Source organism: Cherax quadricarinatus, chromosome 49, assembly GCF_038502225.1.
Source record: "Cherax quadricarinatus isolate ZL_2023a chromosome 49, ASM3850222v1, whole genome shotgun sequence".
NCBI lineage: Eukaryota > Metazoa > Arthropoda > Malacostraca > Decapoda > Parastacidae > Cherax > Cherax quadricarinatus.
The window spans coordinates 23160810-23180402 of NC_091340.1; the positions used below are offsets into that span (position 1 = coordinate 23160810).

Below are 19593 nucleotides of genomic sequence, written 5' to 3' on the forward strand. Positions count from 1 at the left end.
TATGTTCATTTACTGTTATGTATATAATTAGTTACATTCAGATAAATGCAATTTTCCACAATTATTATTATTATTACTATTATTATTACACTTACACAGTAATGTGTTCTAATGAAGAAATCATTTGTTTTTCCAGTTTAATATGTTTATTATGCACCCCATACCCATTCTGTGGGCGGTAGTCAAAAGATTACAGAGGTACATAATGGGTCCAGGAACTGGGCCCCCAAAGGTTTGATAGCTGAATTAGGTACAAAGGTAATGAATCATGTCAGTAAATTTACTTACGTTTATACATGGCTTCAATCATGAACAAATTATAGAGTAATGAGCAATTCACACGTCCACAACCGGAACAAAACACATTTGGATTCAAGAATCCTCAAAAATCTTTACTAATCCTCACAGTTTCTCAAGAACCCTCGCAAATCCTTACGAATTCTCACACACCCACATAAATCCTTACAAATCTTTATAAATCCTCACGAATCTTCACAAATCCTCACAAATCCAGACAATTATTATTATAATAAAAAAGAAGCGCTATCAAATCCAGACAAATCTTCGAGAATCCGTCTGAATCCGAATGAATCCGGCTGAGGACCTCGTTCGTGAGCTACTCTTCAGTAATCCGGATTACCACAGCAGACGACAACACTGGGGTATGGACGAGCTGGTACCTCCTGTTATTTAACCAGGTTTTATGCCCGTCCCGCGCCCCGGGCATCGCCCATGAGCGGGTGAGTCATGCCCAGGACATCAATTATGACTTAAGAATCATTAATGGCGCCGTTAGTGGGTAATTAAGGCCGTGATTGAGTGGAAATTAGAAAGGTGATTCAGGGCTGATGTATTGGGGAATTTTCCCTGCCGAGGTTGTTGTATTATGTAATACAGTAGTTTATACACTAGTTAATACAGCAGTTAATACTGAAATATGGAGTGATACAGCACCTCATAGTCATCTGGTGTAGCATCATAACTTTTGCAACCATCTGTTGTATTATTATTATTATTATTATTATTATTATTATTATTATTATTATTATTATTATTGTACTTATTATATTATTATTGCTATTGTTTTTATTGTTATTAATATGATTATCATTATTTTGATCATTTTATTATGTTTGTTATAATTATTGCTATAATTATTATTTTAATCATATTAGTATTATAAAAATATGTGAAAGATATACATGGAATAATTTTTTTTTGTAAAACTCCTCTATATACAGTCAACTCACTTATATTACTCCTCTATATTCAGTCAACTCACTTATATTACTCCTCTATATACAGTCAACTCACTTATATTACTCCTCTATATTCAGTCAACTCACTTATATTACTCCTCTATATACAGTCAACTCACTTATATTACTCCTCTATATACAGTCAACTCACTTATATTACTCCTCTATATACAGTCAACTCACTTATATTACTCCTCTATATACAGTCAACTCACTTATATTACTCCTCTATATACAGTCAACTCACTTATATTACTCCTCTATATACAGTCAACTCACTTATATTACTCCTCTATATAGTCAACTCACTTATAATACTCCTCTATATACAGTCAACTCACTTATAATACTCCTCTATATACAGTCAACTCACTTATAATACTCCTCTATATACAGTCAACTCACTTATAATACTCCTCTATATACAGTCAACTCACTTATAATACTCCTCTATATACAGTCAACTCACTTATAATAATCCTCTATGTACAGTCAACTCAATTACAATACTCCTCTATATACAGTCAGCTCACTTATAATACTCCTCTATATACAGTCAACTCACTTATAATACTCCTCTATATACAGTCAACTCACTTATAATACTCCTCTATATACAGTCAACTCACTTATAATAATTCTCTATATACAGTCAACTCAATTACAGTACTAAAAACAACAGACATAGCCCCACTCCACAAAGGGGGCAGTAAAACAACAGCAAAGAACTACAGACCTATAGCACTAACATCCCATATCATAAAAATCTTTGAAAGGGTCCTAAGAAGCAAGATCACCACCCATCTAGAAACCCATCAGTTACACAACCCAGGGCAACATGGGTTTAGAACAGGTCGCTCCTGTCTGTCTCAACTATTGGATCACTACGACAAGGTCCTAAATGCACTAGAAGACAAAAAGAATGCAGATGTAATATATACAGACTTTGCAAAAGCCTTCGACAAGTGTGACCATGGCGTAATAGCGCACAAAATGCGTGCTAAAGGAATAACAGGAAAAGTCGGTCGATGGATCTATAATTTCCTCACTAACAGAACACAGACAGTAGTCGTCAACAGAGTAAAGTCCGAGGCAGCTACGGTGAAAAGCTCTGTTCCACAAGGCACAGTACTCGCTCCCATCTTGTTCCTCATCCTCATATCCGACATAGACAAGGATGTCAGCCACAGCACCGTGTCTTCCTTTGCAGATGACACCCGAATCTGCATGACAGTGTCTTCCATTGCAGACACTGCAAAGCTCCAGGCGGACATCAACCAAATCTTTCAGTGGGCTGCAGAAAACAATATGAAGTTCAACGATGAGAAATTTCAATTACTCAGATATGGTAAACATGAGGAAATTAAATCTTCATCAGAGTACAAAACAAATTCTGGCCACAAAATAGAGCGAAACACCAACGTCAAAGACCTGGGAGTGATCATGTCGGAGGATCTCACCTTCAAGGACCATAACATTGTATCAATCGCATCTGCTAGAAAAATGACAGGATGGATAATGAGAACCTTCAAAACTAGGGAGGCCAAGCCCATGATGACACTCTTCAGGTCACTTGTTCTATCTAGGCTGGAATATTGCTGCACACTAACAGCACCTTTCAAGGCAGGTGAAATTTCCGACCTAGAAAATGTACAGAGAACTTTCACGGCGCGCATAACGGAGATAAAACACCTCAATTATTGGGAGCGCTTGAGGTTCCTAAGCCTGTATTCCCTGGAACGCAGGAGGGAGAGATACATGATTATATACACCTGGAAAATCCTAGAGGGACTAGTACTGAACTTGCACACGAAAATTACTCACTACGAAAGCAAAAGACTTGGCAGACGATGCAGCATCCCCCCAATGAAAAGCAGGGGTGTCACTAGCACGTTAAGAGACCATACAATAAGTGTCAGGGGCCCGAGACTGTTCAACTGCCTCCCAGCACACATAAGGGGGATTACCAACAGACCCCTGGCAGTCTTCAAGCTGGCACTGGACAAGCACCTAAAGTCAGTTCCGGATCAGCCGGGCTGTGGCTCGTACGTTGGTTTGCGTGCAGCCAGCAGCAACAGCCTGGTTGATCAGGCTCTGATCCACCAGGAGGCCTGGTCACAGACCGGGCCGCGGGGGCGTTGAGCCCCGGAACTCTCTCCAGGTAAACTCCAGGTAAACTCCTCTATATACAGTCAGCTCACTTATAATACTCCTCTGTATACAGTCAACTCACTTATAATACTCCTCTATATACAGTCAACTCACTTTTAATACTCCTCTATATACAGTCAACTCACTTATAATAATCCTCTATATACAGTCAACTCCCTTACAATACTCCTCTATATACAGTCAACTCACTTATAATAATCCTCTATATACAGTCAACTCCCTTACAATACTCCTCTATATACAGCCAGCTCACTTAGAGGAGTATTATAAGTGAGCTGGCTGTATATAGAGGAGTATTGTAAGGGAGTTGACTGTATATAGAGGATTATTATAAGTGAGTTGACTGCATGTAGAGGAGTATTACAAGTGGGTTGACAGTATATATAGGAGTATTATGAGTTGAATGTATATAGAGGAGTATTATAAGTGAGCTGACTGTATACAGAGGAGTATTGTAAGTGAGTTGACTGTACATAGAGGAGTATTATATGTACAGTCAACTCACTTACAATACTCCTCTGTATACAGTCAGCTCACTTATAATACTCCTCTATATACATTCAACTCATAATACTCCTATATATACTGTCAACCCACTTGTAATACTCCTCTACATGCAGTCAACTCACTTATAATACTCCTCTATATACAGTCAACTCACTTATAATACTCCTTTATATACAGTCAACTCACTTATAATACTCCTCTATATACAGTCAACTCACTTATAATGCTCCTCTATATGCAGTCAAATCACTTATAATACTCCTCTATATACAGTCAGCTCATTTATAATACTCCTCTATATACAGTCAACTCACTTATAATGCTCCTCTATATACAGTCAAATCACTTATAATACTCCTCTATATACAATCAGCTCACTTATAATACTCCTCTATATACAGTCAACTCACTTATAATACTCCTCTATATACAGTCAGCTCCGTGTTTTCTCATGTTTTCACGGTCTCTCTTACGTGCTAGAGCTTTAATTTGTGCCAGCGATCTTATACGATACATCCCTCTAGCGCTTGGAACCAATCTTGGGGAGAAATAGTATATACCGAGTCAAAAAGGAGGATTAGTGTGCAATACCTAGCAGAGTTTACTCCCCTAGGGGAATCATAGGCCTAGTGTGCTGTGTGCAAAATACAGTGGAACCTCAAAAATCGAACGTATCACATATCGAACGTTTCGAAAATAGGACCATTTTTTCGGACAAACTGTGTCCCTATTATTGAATGCGCCCCTATTTTCGGACCGCCCTGTATGGGGCCTGTCTGCCGCCCGCTCTGTCCGCATCCCCGCGCAGGGCCGTGAGCAGTCTAGCTTTGTTTATGCTTGAGTGAACACTAACCTGCGCTCTCATTCACGCATTTTACGATTATTTCGCTGTGTTTAATGCTTGTGGGACTGTGAAATAAGCTGCCATGGGCCCAAAGAAACTTGCTAGTGGTACCCCTGTGGTAAAGAAAGTGAGAAACACCATAGATGTGAAGAAGGAAATAATACAGAAGTATGAGAGTGGTGTGAGACTTGTTGAGCTTGCCAGGATGTATGGGAAAAACAAGTCGACCATCGGTTCTATCCTGCCAAAGAAAGAACAAATCAAGGAACCTGATGTTGCGAAAGGTGTTAATATAGAGAGTGGATGAGGTGCGTTCTTCAAAGATTAAGGAGATTTGTGCCAAGTGGAATGTTGTCCAAATGTTTGTGCAGAAGTACCACCCTGAGCAAGCTGAAACAAGCCATCTTTGCAACAAGTTCAGTGACAGAACCATGTCCCATTTTAGGGAAATGTTAAAGAGGCGCCAGAAACAGAGGACTGTGGACAGTTATTTTGTGAGACAGGGGTCCAGTGACTCTCAAGCTGGTCCTAGTGGCATTAAAAAACAGAGAAGGGAAGTAACCCCAGAGAGGGCTTTACCTGAAGTCCTCATGGAGGGGGATTCTCCTTGCAAACACTAACCCCCACTTTCTCTCTCCTCCTCCATATCTTCCAGATGCCGTCACCAATCTTCAATAAAGGTAAGTAAAAATGTTATTTTATATGTATTACTATGCATAATTAAAAACTGTAGTATGTATTTGTTGTATGTAAAACTGTAATTAATCTCTATAAAATGTATTTTTTGTGTGAATATTTTTGGGTTTCTGGAACGGATTAATTGTATTTCCATTATTTCTTATGGGAAATATTGCTTCGAATTTCAGACTTTTCGAATTTAAAACTAGCTCCTGGAACGGATTAAGTTCGATTTTTGAGGTTCCACTGTAATAATAATAGAACTTTTCTTTGTCAGAGGAAAGAAAGTCTCCCTGATAATATTTTGTATACATAGCATTATAGTGTATACTACAGTGGCACCTATTATATAGATAATAAATGCTAGCCATTTAAATCAGGTGTAATTGTAACTGAAGTGATAGGCTTAAAGAGGCAGGTGCCAGCAGTCTCCAGAAATCTATCACACAGGTCAGCTGTTTTAATAATCTTCCTGGCCTGCTAGTGTACCTTGCATATAATCTAGTGATACCAGTGGGGAAAATTTTTTTCTTCTTAATTACAATAAGTTGCAAAATCCTGAGAAAATACGAAAAGTGTACAGTTTTGTAAAAAAAAAAAATACGATATCAGTGAAGGTTTGCAACAATGAGACCATTTATCATCCAGAAACCTTACCACAGCATTGTAGTAGCAACTAACCAGTAATATAATGGTACTTAGTGGAGTGGAGTGACCATCATTAGTTTTTTCTTCATTCTTGAAATGCAAGACGTATACAGTGGAAATTCATATAACCTGTAGTTAGTAGCGGTCGCAATAAACACAACGAAAAGCAAATATTACTCCAGAAAAAGCGACTTTCCTCCAATAATCTTCACCAGCCAACTATAGTGATAACATAGCATTTGTTGTGGTGGAGACGGAAAAAATCTAGAAAAGCTAAATACAGTGATCTATAAACCTTCAGGCTGTAAATAAGGGTTGAGGCCTCGACCGTTCAGCATTGTAGGAGCTGCCAGCAATCACCGGTTCTTCAACACGCAAGTTATACTTTTGTATCAATCTAATCACATATTACTTGGTTAAATAATTTCCAGTAGTTCCTTCATGTGTTAGCCCAAATCACTGACCAGATATGTTTTAAATAAGTGATCCACTGATGAGATCCGACTGGTTCTGAACCCTTGACCGGTTTCAAACGGATTCGTTGGACAATAAAGCAGACTATAAACGGACAGGGTATTAGGTGCCTTTATCAAACACAAACAGTAGCTATAAAGCAGAAACGTACAGCGGTAAGCTTGTCCTAATATACAAGTACAGTTAGAAATAGAAATACAAATAGCCAGAGCTTCACTTTAAGGAGGTTATTAGTAGAATATTCGAGGGGTTACTAGTAGAATTACAGTAAATCAACCATTGAAATCACATTATGAAATAATGTGTAGTCTGCAGTAAATCAAACAAACGGGCTTCCACATGGATTACATGCCACTTTTGTGAAAATTGGTGTCACGCCCCTTGTGCAGATATCCAAGAATTATCTACAAGCAGTATTAACCCTTTCAGGGTTTCGGCCGTACTAGTACGGCTTATGCACCAGGGATTTTGACATACTAGTACGCCTAAATTCTAGCGCCCTCAAATCTAGTGAGAGAAAGCTGGTAGGCCTACATTTGAAAGAATGGGTCTATGTGGTCAGTGTGTGCTGTACAAAAAAAATCCTGCAGCACACAGTGCGTAATGAGAAAAAAAAATCTTTGACCGTGTTTTTGGAATAAAACAGCGAATTTGCACTGTATTTTCGTATGGTATTTATTGTTGTATTCTAGTTTTCCTGGTCTGATTTTATAGAATGGAAGACATATTACAGAAATTGAGATGATTTTGACTGGTTTTACAAAGAAAAGTACCTGGTTTTACAAAGAAAAGTACCTTGAAATTGCACTCAAAGTAGCAGAAATGCTCGATTTTTACCAAAGTTCAAAAGTAAACAAATCGTGCTATGCGTCCAATACACGTCAACTGGTGAGTCTAATATTCTTTTACAAGTGCACTGATAATATTTATACCATTTCTACATCAGTGCAGTAGTCTGCATAACAGTAAATCTTCTATATTTTTGTGAGAATAAAAATTCAAAGTGGAAAGCAAAAGAATGTCAAGAGGGGCATGGGGGTGTGACTGATAAACAGACGAAATGTTATTTTAGTGCCAGGAATGTCTTTCTTGTTTATTCTGGACCCTATTCGGAAATTGGCATCTTTTGAAATTTGTGTGAAATTGGCAAAATTGCTAAATTCTGACCACTGTATTGGATAGTTGAAATCGGTAAATGGGTGGTTTCTTGTACTCATTCGATAGAAAAAATGGAGTTCTAGCGATATAGTTATGATTTTTGTCGACAAGTACACTGGAATTGGCTGAAAATAGGGCTCAAAGTGGGCAAAATCGCCGATGCATAAACATCGTCGAGGCCGCTAACTTCGCGAGAGCATAATTCCGTAAGTTTTCCATCAAATTTCATACTTTTGGTGTCATTATGATCAGGAAAAGATTCTCTATCTTTTCATAAGAATTTTTTTTTTTTTTTTTTTTTTTTAAATTTGGCCGACCCTGAGAACAAGTCTCTTAGAGGGCCTGTCGACCCTGAAAGGGTTAAGAGACAGAAGAAAGACACCAGCAAATCTTACCATCGTGTAAAACAATTACAGGATTCCGTTTTACACTCTCTTGGTAGGACGGTTGTACCTCCCTGGGCGGTTGCTGTCTACCAACCTATACATACATACCAATACATAAAATGTTGTATTATGTATGTATTCATGTATCTTGTGGAAATAAAGTATTTATACAGAATATTATTAGATATGCAGTATATTATAAGATGTACTGTATGTCAGCCACAGCACCGTGTCTTCCTTTGCAGATGACACCCGAATCTGCATGACAGTGTCTTCCATTGCAGACACTGCAAGGCTCCAGGCGGACATCAACCAAATCTTTCAGTGGGCTGCAGAAAACAATATGAAGTTCAACGATGAGAAATTTCAATTACTCAGATATGGTAAACATGAGGAAATTAAATCTTCATCAGAGTACAAAACAAATTCTGGCCACAAAATAGAGCGAAACACCAACGTCAAAGACCTGGGAGTGATTATGTCGGAGGATCTCACCTTCAAGGACCATAACATTGTATCAATCGCATCTGCTAGAAAAATGACAGGATGGATAATGAGAACCTTCAAAACTAGGGAGGCCAAGCCCATGATGACACTCTTCAGGTCACTTGTTCTATCTAGGCTGGAATATTGCTGCACTCTAACAGCACCTTTCAAGGCAGGTGAAATTGCCGACCTAGAAAATGTACAGAGAACTTTCACGGCGCGCATAACGGAGATAAAACACCTCAATTACTGGGAGCGCTTGAGGTTTCTAAACCTGTATTCCCTGGAATGCAGGAGGGAGAGATACATGATTATATACACCTGGAAAATCCTAGAGGGACTAGTACCGAACTTGCACACGAAAATCACTCACTACGAAAGCAAAAGACTTGGCAGACGATGCAACATCCCCCCAATGAAAAGCAGGGGTGTCACTAGCATGTTAAGAGACCATACAATAAGTGTCAGGGGCCCGAGACTGTTCAACTGCCTCCCAGCACACATAAGGGGGATTACCAACAGACCCCTGGCAGTCTTCAAGCTGGCACTGGACAAGCACCTAAAGTCAGTTCCTGATCAGCCGGGCTGTGGCTCGTACGTTGGTTTGTGTGCAGCCAGCAGCAACAGCCTGGTTGATCAGGCGCTGATCCACCAGGAGGCCTGGTCACAGACCGGGCCGCGGGGGCGTTGACCCCCGAAACTCTCTCCAGGTAAACTCCAGGTATATAAGATATAATCCAGTACATATAAGATATGGTTTTGAATATTTCTTACAACAGCCTCATAGTTGTAATACATCAGTTGTATTTCATAGAACTTGTTCTTCTGTGGATGCAACCACATCCACCACCATCCAGCTTGGGGATCAGCTAGGGTGTCATTATTGGTGGCGTCAGTGTCAAGGGTTGTGTACAGGTGAGTGCCAGTGTCGCTATTGGTGGGTATCAGCGGTGTCAGTGTCGAGGGTTGTTTACAAGTGAGTGACAGTGTTGTTAACAGCAGGTATCAGCTGTGTCCGTGTCGAGAGTGGTATATAGGTGAGTGCCAGTGTCATTATTGGCACCAGTGTTGATGTCACCACGTCCATGATAGTACCATCATGCATCATGAACAGTTTGATACAGTGTGTTTGATCAGGTGTGTGTTTCTTGAACAAAAGTTGTCCCAGGAATGAAATCCAAGACATCAGGTGTACATGCCAAAAGCTCCTGTATATGCAGAGCATTTCGGGCAAACTGAAGACTGACTTAAGATTAACCCTTTGAGGGTCGACAGGCCCTCTCCGAAACTTGTTCTCAGGGTCGGCCAAATTTCAAAAAACAAAAAAAAAATATTTTTTCCTATGAAAAGATAGAGAATCTTTTCCCGATCATAATGACACCAAAAGTATGAAATTTGATGGAAAACTTACGGAATTATGCTCTCGTGAAGTTAGCAGTCTCGACGATGTTTACGCATCGGCGATTTTGACCAATTTGAGCCATATTTTTGGCCAATTCCAATGTACAGTGGACCCTCGCTTTACGATCACCTCCCATTGCGACCAATTACGTAAGTGTATTTATGTAAGTGCGTTTGTACGTGTATGTTTGGGGGTCTGAAATGGACTAATCTAATTCACAATATTCCTTATGGGAACAAATTCGTTCAGTACTGGCACCTGAACATACTTCTGGAATGAAATGATATCGTAAACCGGGGGTCCACTGTACTTGTCGACAAAAATCATAACTATTTCGCTAGAACTCCATTTTTTATATCGAATTAGTACAAGAAACCACCCATTTACCAATTTCAACTATCCCATAAAGTGGTCAGAATTTAGCAATTTTGTCAATTTCACACAAATTTCAAAAGATGCCAATTTCCGAATAGGGTCCAGAATAAACAAGAAAGACATTCCTGGCACTAAAATAACAAGCTCTCCGTTCGTTAGTCACATCCCCAGGCCCCTCCTATATTTCTTTGGCTTTCCACTTTGAATTTTTATTATTACAAAAAATAGAAGATTTACTGTTATGCAGACTGCTGCATTAGTGTAGAAATGGTATAAATAATATCAGCGTACTTGTGAAAGAATATTAGACTCACCAGTTGACGTGTATTGGACGCTTGGCATGATTTGTTTACTTTTGAACTTTGATAAAAATTGAACATTTCTGCTACTTTGCACTCAATTTCAAGGTACTTTTCATTGTAAAACCAGTCAAAATCATCTCAATTTTTGTAATATGTCTTCCATTCTATAAAATGAGACCAAGAAAAGTAGAATACAACAATAAATACCGTGCGAAAATACAGTGCAAAGTCGCTGTTTTATTCCAAAAACACGGTCAAAGTTTTTTTTTTCTCATTACACACTGTGTGCTGCAGGATTTTTTTTTATACTGCACACACTGACCACATAGACCCATTCTTTCATATGTAGGCCTACCAGCTTTCTCTCACCAGATTTGAGGGCGCTAGAATTTAGGCGTACTAGTACGTCAAAAACCCTGGGTGGTAAGCCGTACTAGTACGGCCGAAACCCTCAAAGGGTTAAGAGGGTAATAACAGTAAGTTGTAAATTTAGGAGTTTATAATGAATACAAGATAACTGAATATCCTATTTGTTCATTATAAAGTGAACCCTCGGTTTTCGTGTTTAATCCATTTCAGAGAAATTGGCGAAAACAGAAATGGGCGAAAACTGAAACCATTTTCCCCATAAGAAATAATGTAAATCCAATTAATCTGTTCCAGACACCCAGAAGTATTAACAAAAAAAAATTTTATACCTTAACCCTTTCAGGGTCCGTCCCGTAGATCTACGGCTTTACGTTCAGGGTCCAAACCGTAGATCTACGCCATGAGCTCAGCTCACTCTGATAAACTGTGAGTGGTACATTTGGGCCTAGATATGAGAGAATACGTCTATGTGGTATGTGTGCACCACATAAAACAGATCCTGCAGCATACTGTGTATAATGAGAGAAAAAAAATGAAATCATGATTTTTCGATTAAAACAGCAACTTTGCAGTGTTTTTTCGTATGTTTTTTATAGTTGTATTTGCGATTTCTTGGTCTCATTTGATAGAATGGAAGACATATTACAGAAATAGAGATGATTTTGATTGGTTTTAGCATTGGAAATGGCTTGAAACTAAGCTCAAAGTAACGGAAATGTTAAATTTTTGCCGATATTCAAGAGTAAACAAACGACCTCACAAGTCTAATACACGTCAGCTGGTGGGTCTGATATACATTCACAAATATGGTGATGATATTTATACAATTATTACAGTATTGCATAACAGTAAATCTTCTATTTTTTGGTGTGAATAAAAATTCATTATGTGAATAAAAAATCAAAATGGAATTTATTTGTAAAGCCTCAAAACATAACTAATGAACAGAGGAAATGTTAGTTTAGTGCCAGGAATGCCTACATTGTTCATTCTGGACCCTATTTTGAAATTGGAATATTTTGAACTTTGTGTTAAATTGGCCAAATTAACAATTTCCGATCACTTTATTTTGTAGTTGAAACAGTTGACTTGGCAATTTCTTGTGCTCAATCGATAGAATAGAAGTAATACTAGTGAAATAGCTAAGAATTTGGTTGATTGGAATAATGTAATTGGCCTAAAATGGGAGTCAAAGTCGGCAAAATCGCCGATTCGTAAATATCGCTGACACATCAAAATTCGCGAGAGCATAATTTCGTCAATTTTCCACCAAATTTCGTACTTTTTGTTTTATTACCTTCACAAAAAGATTCTCTACGATTTCATAAGAAAAAATAACAAATTTTTTTTTTGAAAATTCTTGGACACTGGTGCGTGACTCCAGATTTGGGCCTTGGACCCTGAAAGGGTTAAAGGTAGATTTGCATGCACAAAAGAACAAACATTCAACATGACACTTACCTTTATTGAAGACTGTTGTTGGTGGATGGAAGAGAGGTTATTGTTTGGAAGGGGAATCCCCCTCCATAAGGACTGCAGGTACAAAGTCCTTAATGCCACTAGGACCAGCTTGAGAGTCATTGGACCTCTATCGCACAAAATATCTGTCCAGATAGGTCTGTTTCTGGCGTCTCTTTAAGATTTGCCTAAAATGGGACATGGCATTGTCATTGTAAAAGTTGCCGGCATGGATTGCAACAGCTTTCTCACGGCGATGTTGCTCCACAAATGAATGCACCCTAGTCGACATTGCACAAATCTCTTTAATCTTTGAAGAAGGCACCTGCTTCCATCTCTCTTCCTCCTCCTCTGCATCAATTTCCTGAGCTGCCGTCTATTGCTGCTGCAGATGAAGCTCTTGCAACTCAGTGGGTAGCTCTTAACCCTTTGAGGGTTTTGGTCGTACTAGTACGTCTTACGCGTAGGGGTTTTTGACGTACTAGTACGCATAAATTCTAGCGGCCTCAAATCTCGCGCGAAAAGGCTGGTAGGCCTAGGTGTGAGAGAATGGGTCTGCGTGGTCGGTGTGCGCGGTAGAAAAAAAATCTGGGACCCAGTGGTGCATTGTGGGAATGCCCTCTTAGTAAACAATGTCCACCATGCCTCGCGGTAAGAAGGTCCTCACTCCTCGGAGAATTGGGACACTTTTGTTCCCCAGTGACAGTTCTAATAGTGATGGAAGTGCCAGTGAAGATGAGTTTCATGGTTTTAGTGAGGTTTTGACCGAAACTAATGACCATAATATCGGTAATAGTGAGGAAAACCCAGACGACCCTCAGCCTTCCACCTCTGGTGCTGGGCCCTCTTGTTCATGTTCAGTTGTTCCAGAACCCAAGAGGAAACTTCTATTTTCCCAAATCCCAGACTCAGATGAGAGCATGGGTGATGATAGTGATAGTGAATATGAACTACAAACTCTTCAAACTAGTTCCAGTAGTGATAGTGAAGTGCAATATTCCCCAGTGAAGTGTCAGTATATACGACGATATATGCGCTCTGGTAGTGTGCCATATGTTATACCAAGGGGAAGGAGTGTATCTCGGAGTACATCCCGTGGCTGTACAACAGGAACAGACAGTGAAAATGACGAAGATACTGTTGCAATTGGGATGGAAAATGTGCGTGGTGGTAGTGGTGCCGGCGGTGAGGCACCAGCAGTGGGCCATGCTGCCACCCACGCTGCCACCCACGCCGCTGCCTCAGCTGATCTAGAACAAAGGCCACCATCCCCCACTCACCCACCACACCAGCCTCCACAACCACAACCTCCACAACCACAACCACCTGTCATTGTCCAGTACCCACCAGCAGACCGCACCTGGGATTGGCAGGAAGCTGTCAATTTTGTTCCAAATCCCCACCAGTTTGATGGCAGCCAAAGTGGAATACGGCCATCTTGTGCACTTGGGAACAATGCCACTGAACTGGAATGTTTCGAGTTATTCTTTGACGAACCACTGATGAAAAGTATTGTCATGGAAAGCAACACATACTACAAGTACACCATGGCAAACACATTACTTTCACCAAAATCACGTCTACACCAGTGGAAGGAGCAATTGTGGCTGAGATGTATCTTTTCTTTGCCACAATAATGCTTATGCCACATGTGTATAAGTACAAAGTGAAATCATACTGGTCAACAGACCCCCTGATTGCAACACCAGGTTTCAGTGATATAATGCCAGTGAATCGATTTGTGCTAATGTTACGTATGCTTCACTTCTCAGATAAAACCAGGCCTGACAGAACTGACAGGTTATATAAGATTAGGAATGTGTTTGTGTATCTGAAACAGAAATTCAGTACGCATTTTTATCCCTTCAGGAAGCTTGTAATTGACGAGTCTTTGATTCTGTTCAAAGGAAGACTCTCTTTCAAGCAGTACATACCAAGCAAGAGGAAACGCTTTGGTATAAAGTTGTTTGTGCTTTGTGATTGTTACAGTGGTCTGGTATTGGATATTATTGTGTACACTGGAAGTTATACATTGCAAAATACCAGGAAGTTATTGGGCATCTCAGGTGATGTGGTTCGAACAATGATAGAACCATACCTTGGTAAGGGGCATATATTATATACAGATAACTGGTACACAAGCCCCTCACTCAGTGATTTTTTGCGAGTGAACATGACAGATGTGTGTGGCACAGTGCATGCAAATCGGAAACATATGCCCAGGTTTGACGCTGGCACTCGTAGAGGTGAGGTGCAGGCGTTTGCTGCCAATGACATCATGGCATTTCGGTGGCATGACAAACGAGATGTCACACTGTTGTCATCAATTCACCCTAATGAAATGGCAGACAGTGGCAGGCAGCATAGAGAGAGAAATGAACCCATTCTAAAACCTGCAGCTGTGATTGATTACGCCTTCAACATGCGTTCAGTGGACAAATGTGACATGCAGATTGGGTTTGCTGATTGTGTTCGCAAGAGTTATAAGTGGTACATCAAACTGTTTTTCCATCTTCTGGACATTTCCATGCTCAATGCTTATAATATGTATAAGATGAGCACCAGAAACAAACCACAGTACGGCGAATTCTGTATGTCTGTCATCAAACAAATAGTATTCAAGTACCAAGGAACAGCACCTGCAATTGACCGCCCACCAAATTATCAACAACTACCTGCTCGTCTGAAGCATGGTGATCACTTCCTGGTAAAACTGCCTGCTACTGCTTTGAAGAAAAAGGCTCAGAAGAGGTGTTACGTCTGTGCACATACAAAAAAAACGCACACAACAACGCAGAGACACTCGTTTTATGTGTGAGGAGTGCAAAACTCCACTGTGCATGACACCATGTTTCAAAGAGTTCCACAGGCTTCAGAACTTCTAGAAACATTCCCTGTGACTGTATATGTGTATATAAAATATAGAAAAATAGTAATAAAAAACATTTCATATCGTTTGTTTGTGTAAATATTTTCTGTAAACAAAATAATGACAACAGTGTTTACGCCCTTATTGTGTAGTATTGAAAAAGAAATAACTTACAAAATACTGATCATGTTGGCCTCAGAGGCCATAAAAGTTACTTAGAAAAAGAAAAATTGAAAAATAATTGAAAATAGTACATAAAAAAGTAAATAGAAAAATACCGGGTGACGGCAGTCGGCGATGTTACCATATGTTGTTCAATTTTGGCAAATTTCACGCCTCCATATCTCGGTAAGTATTGACGTTAAAATTTTTTTGTTTAGCCTATAATGTTTAGAAAAAAAAACTATTTTTTCATAAGAAAAAATAATTTTTTTTTTTTTTTGAAATTTGGCCGACCCTGAGAACGAGTTTCGGAGAGGGCCTGTCGACCCTCAAAGGGTTAATTGTGGTCCTCCACCAACTCTTCCACATCCTTGCCACTCACATCCAACCCCATGGAATTCCCCAATGCCACAATTGATTGCATAACAGGTGTAGGGTCAACAGGGTAAGACTCAAACCCTTCAAAATCTTTCTTTTGGATACAATCTGGTCACAATTTTTTTCCAAGCAGAGTTCATCGTCCTGGAAGTCACTCCCTGCCAAGCCTTATCTGTTAGGTTTATGCAGTGGAAGATATTGAAGTAATCCCTCCAGAACTCTCTTAGGGTCAATGGAGAATCTGAGGTTATGCCAAAGCACCTTTGAAACACTGCTCTGGTATACAGTTTTTTGAAGTTTGCAATGATCTGCTGGTCCATGGGCTGGATAAGAGGAGTAGTGTTAGGAGGCAAGAACTCGCTATTACAGAACTGAATTCCATAGACAGTTGGTCTTTGAAGTCTGGAGGATGAGTTTTAGTTAGTTTAATATGTTTATTATGCACCCCATACCCATCCTGTGGGCGGTAGTCAAAAGATTACAGAGGTACATAATGGGTCCAGGGACTGGGCCTCAAAGTTTTGATAGCTGAGCAAGTTACAGAGGTAATGAATTCACAATTTACAAAGGTAATGAACTCACAATTTACAAAGGTAATGAACTCCAGGGTCCATCAAAACTTCGGAGCCCGGTCCCTGGACCCATTGTGTACCTCTGTAATCTGTAAATACCTTTGTAACTTGTCATGATTGTGACTAGACCTACCTGGAGGATGAGCAGGAGCATTGTCCATCGACAAGAGGCACTGGAGTGGCAATTTATTATCCAGGAGATATTTCTTCACACTTGGGCTAAACACTTCATTGAACCATTCCAGGAAAATTTCCTTGAACCCATACCCTACTGTTAGCCTTCCATATCACACACAATTTACTCTTGATGACACTGTTTTTCTTAAAAACACTGGGATTTTCAGAGTGATACACCAGTAAAGGCTTCACTTTCAAATCTCCATTGGCATTTCCACACAAGAAGATGAAATTAAGACACATGTGCAACATCTGGGTATCTTTATTGTACTGTTCTTCAAGTTTATCCTTTGTATGGACTGATGAAGCCACTGTGTGGCAAAACGTTTCCTCAATAAAGATACCCAAGAGTTGCACATGTGTCTAATTTAACAATGTGTCGGTTCTTTGAACCATTAATCTATGAACCATTCATCTACAGAGAAGAGAGAACATGCAATAATGGATTCAAATTAGATAAGTTTAGATTTAGGAAGGTTATAGGAAAGTATTGGTTAGGAAATAGGGTAGTTGATGAGTGGAACAGTCTGCCTAATAGTTATATTGAAGCTAGTACCTTGGGTAGTTTCAAATTTAGGTTGGATAAATACACGAGTGAGGGGGTTGGATTTGAGTGGGACGTGCACATGAGTGAATGGAATTATCAGGGCTTGTTTCTTGGGTAGCACTGAAAGTTGGGTTGGGCAAATATCCTATTAGTGGGATGGATTGTTAAGGACCTGCCTAGAATGGGCCAACAGGCCTGCTGCAGTGTTCCTCCTTTCTTATGTTCTTAACACTGTGTGTGCCACTTTGCTTCTTGAATTTTTCGAACCAGCTTTTGCTAGCCTTAAATTCACCAACATCAGCACTTGTTGCAGGCATTTTCTTTACAAGATTGTCATGCAACTTCCTTGCCTTTTCACAAATTATCGACTACACAACACTATCTCCTGCTAACTGTTTCTCGTTGATTCACACCAACAACATTTTCTCCACAGCTTCAATTACCTTTGATATACCTTTGAAGAATTTCAAGACTATATTTACTCTCTGAGCCCGGCCATGGGCCAGGCTCGTCTGGTGCTTGCCTGGTCAACCAGGCTGTTGCTGCTGGAGGCCTGCTGCCCCACATATCCACCACAGCCTGGTTGATCTGGCACCTGGTGAAGATACTTGTCTAGTTTCCTCTTGAAGGCTTCAACACTTGTTCCAGCAGTGTTTCTGATATCTTCTGGTAAGATGTTGAAAAGTCTGGGACCTCGGATGTTGATACAGTGTTCCCTTATTGTCCCCACCGCACCCCTGCTCCTCACTGGGTTTATTTTACACTTCCTCCCATATCTCTCACTCCAGTATGTTGTTATGGCAGTGTGCAGATTTGGGACCAAGCCCTCGAGTACTTTCCAGGTATATATTATCATGTACCTCTCTCTCCTCCGCTCCAATGAGTACATGTTCAAGACTTGCAGGTGTTCCCAGTAGTTTAGGTGGTTTACTGGCTCAATGTGAGCCATAAACGATCTGTATTTGTTCCAGCTCCGATATTTCTCCTGCCCTGAACGGGGCTGTCAGCACTGAGCAATATTCTAAGTGAGGGAGCACTAGCGATTTGAAGTGTGTCACCATCGGCATTATTTCCCTTGTTTTGAAAGTTCTCAATACCCACCCAGTCATTTTCCTGGCTGTTGTGATCTTTGTCTTGTTATGGTCTTTAAAAGAAAGGTCGGCTGACATAATTATTCCCAGGTCTTTTACATGTTCCTTACATATTTGGTGACCCTCTTGAGTTTTGTATATAGTGCTCCTTTTGAGTTCTTCATTCTTTCCATACCTAAGCAGCTGGAACTTACCACCATTGAACATCATGTTGTTTTCCACTGCCCACTGGAAAAGCCTGTTTATGTCTTCCTGTACTTTTTCAGTGTCCTCTACCGTGCTGACTTTCATGCTTATTTTAGTGTCATCTGCAAATGATGATACAAAAGTGTGCCGGGTGTTTTTGTCTGTCTGCTATGAGGATGAGGAACAACAGAGGTGCCAGGACAATGCCTTGGGGCACTGAGCTTTTAACCTCGCTGATGCTGGATCTTGCCCTGTTCGCTACTACTTTTTGTGTTCTGTGTGTTAGGAAACCGAAAATCCATCTGCCTACCTTCCCCGTAATGCCCATGGCCTTCATTTTGTGCGCTATCACTCCATGATCGCATTTGTCAAACGCCTTTGCAAAATCTGTGTAAATCACATCTGCGTTTTGGTCGTCTTCCAGTGCCTCCATAATTCTGTCACAATGGTTCAGCAGCTGTGACAGACATGATCGTCCTGCTCTAAAACCATGCTGATTCAGGTTATGTTGATTGAGCTGCTCCATGAAATTTGTTTGAGATCTCTGTTTTGTTATTGCATCCACCCCTTTTGTAACATCATCTTCCATGATTTCTTTTCTCTTCACCACAATGGAGCTGATGGTTAATGGCGCCTTCCTGTACATCCTGCCGAGTTCGGCAATGTTTATGCCACTATCATATACAGGAAGGCCCCGCTTTACGGCGTTTCACTTTACGGCGTTCCGCTAATACGGACATTTCAAATTATGACCAAAACTCGCTATACGGCTCCCCCCACCTGACTTTCTAATACGGTCACCGTGCCCCACCCTGTTTGTTTACATTCTCCATTAGCTCAGTAAGCACCAAGTCTCTCCATTTTGTCTGGAAACTCCAAAATTTCAAATGTTTTTAAAAGTTATTTCATATTTTATATATACTCTGATAACTATACTTATGTATACCTGTACCTAAATAAACTTACATACTGTGCTGGCATGCAGGTACACATTAAAATTGGTAAGTGTCTTATGTCTCCAGACGTCATATTAGTAATGATAATAATAATCATCGAGTCATTTAAATGTCGTATATTACGTTAATATACACAT

At 40.0% G+C, this 19593-nt stretch overlaps 1 protein-coding gene across 2 annotated transcripts in view; it reads left to right on the forward strand.

Moving 5' to 3' along the window:
- Positions 1–628: 628 nt before the first annotated feature.
- Positions 629–19593, forward strand: part of LOC128697102 (uncharacterized) — a 67690-nt gene continuing 48725 nt past the window's right edge. The window contains exon 1 of one of the 2 annotated variants that reach the window (XM_070095254.1): positions 629–740. The gene's annotated coding sequence lies outside the window, so the exon portion shown is untranslated. Of the gene's footprint in view, positions 741–5345; positions 5463–19593 lie in introns of those variants that run through there. The other variant, XM_070095255.1, reaches the window with a different exon arrangement.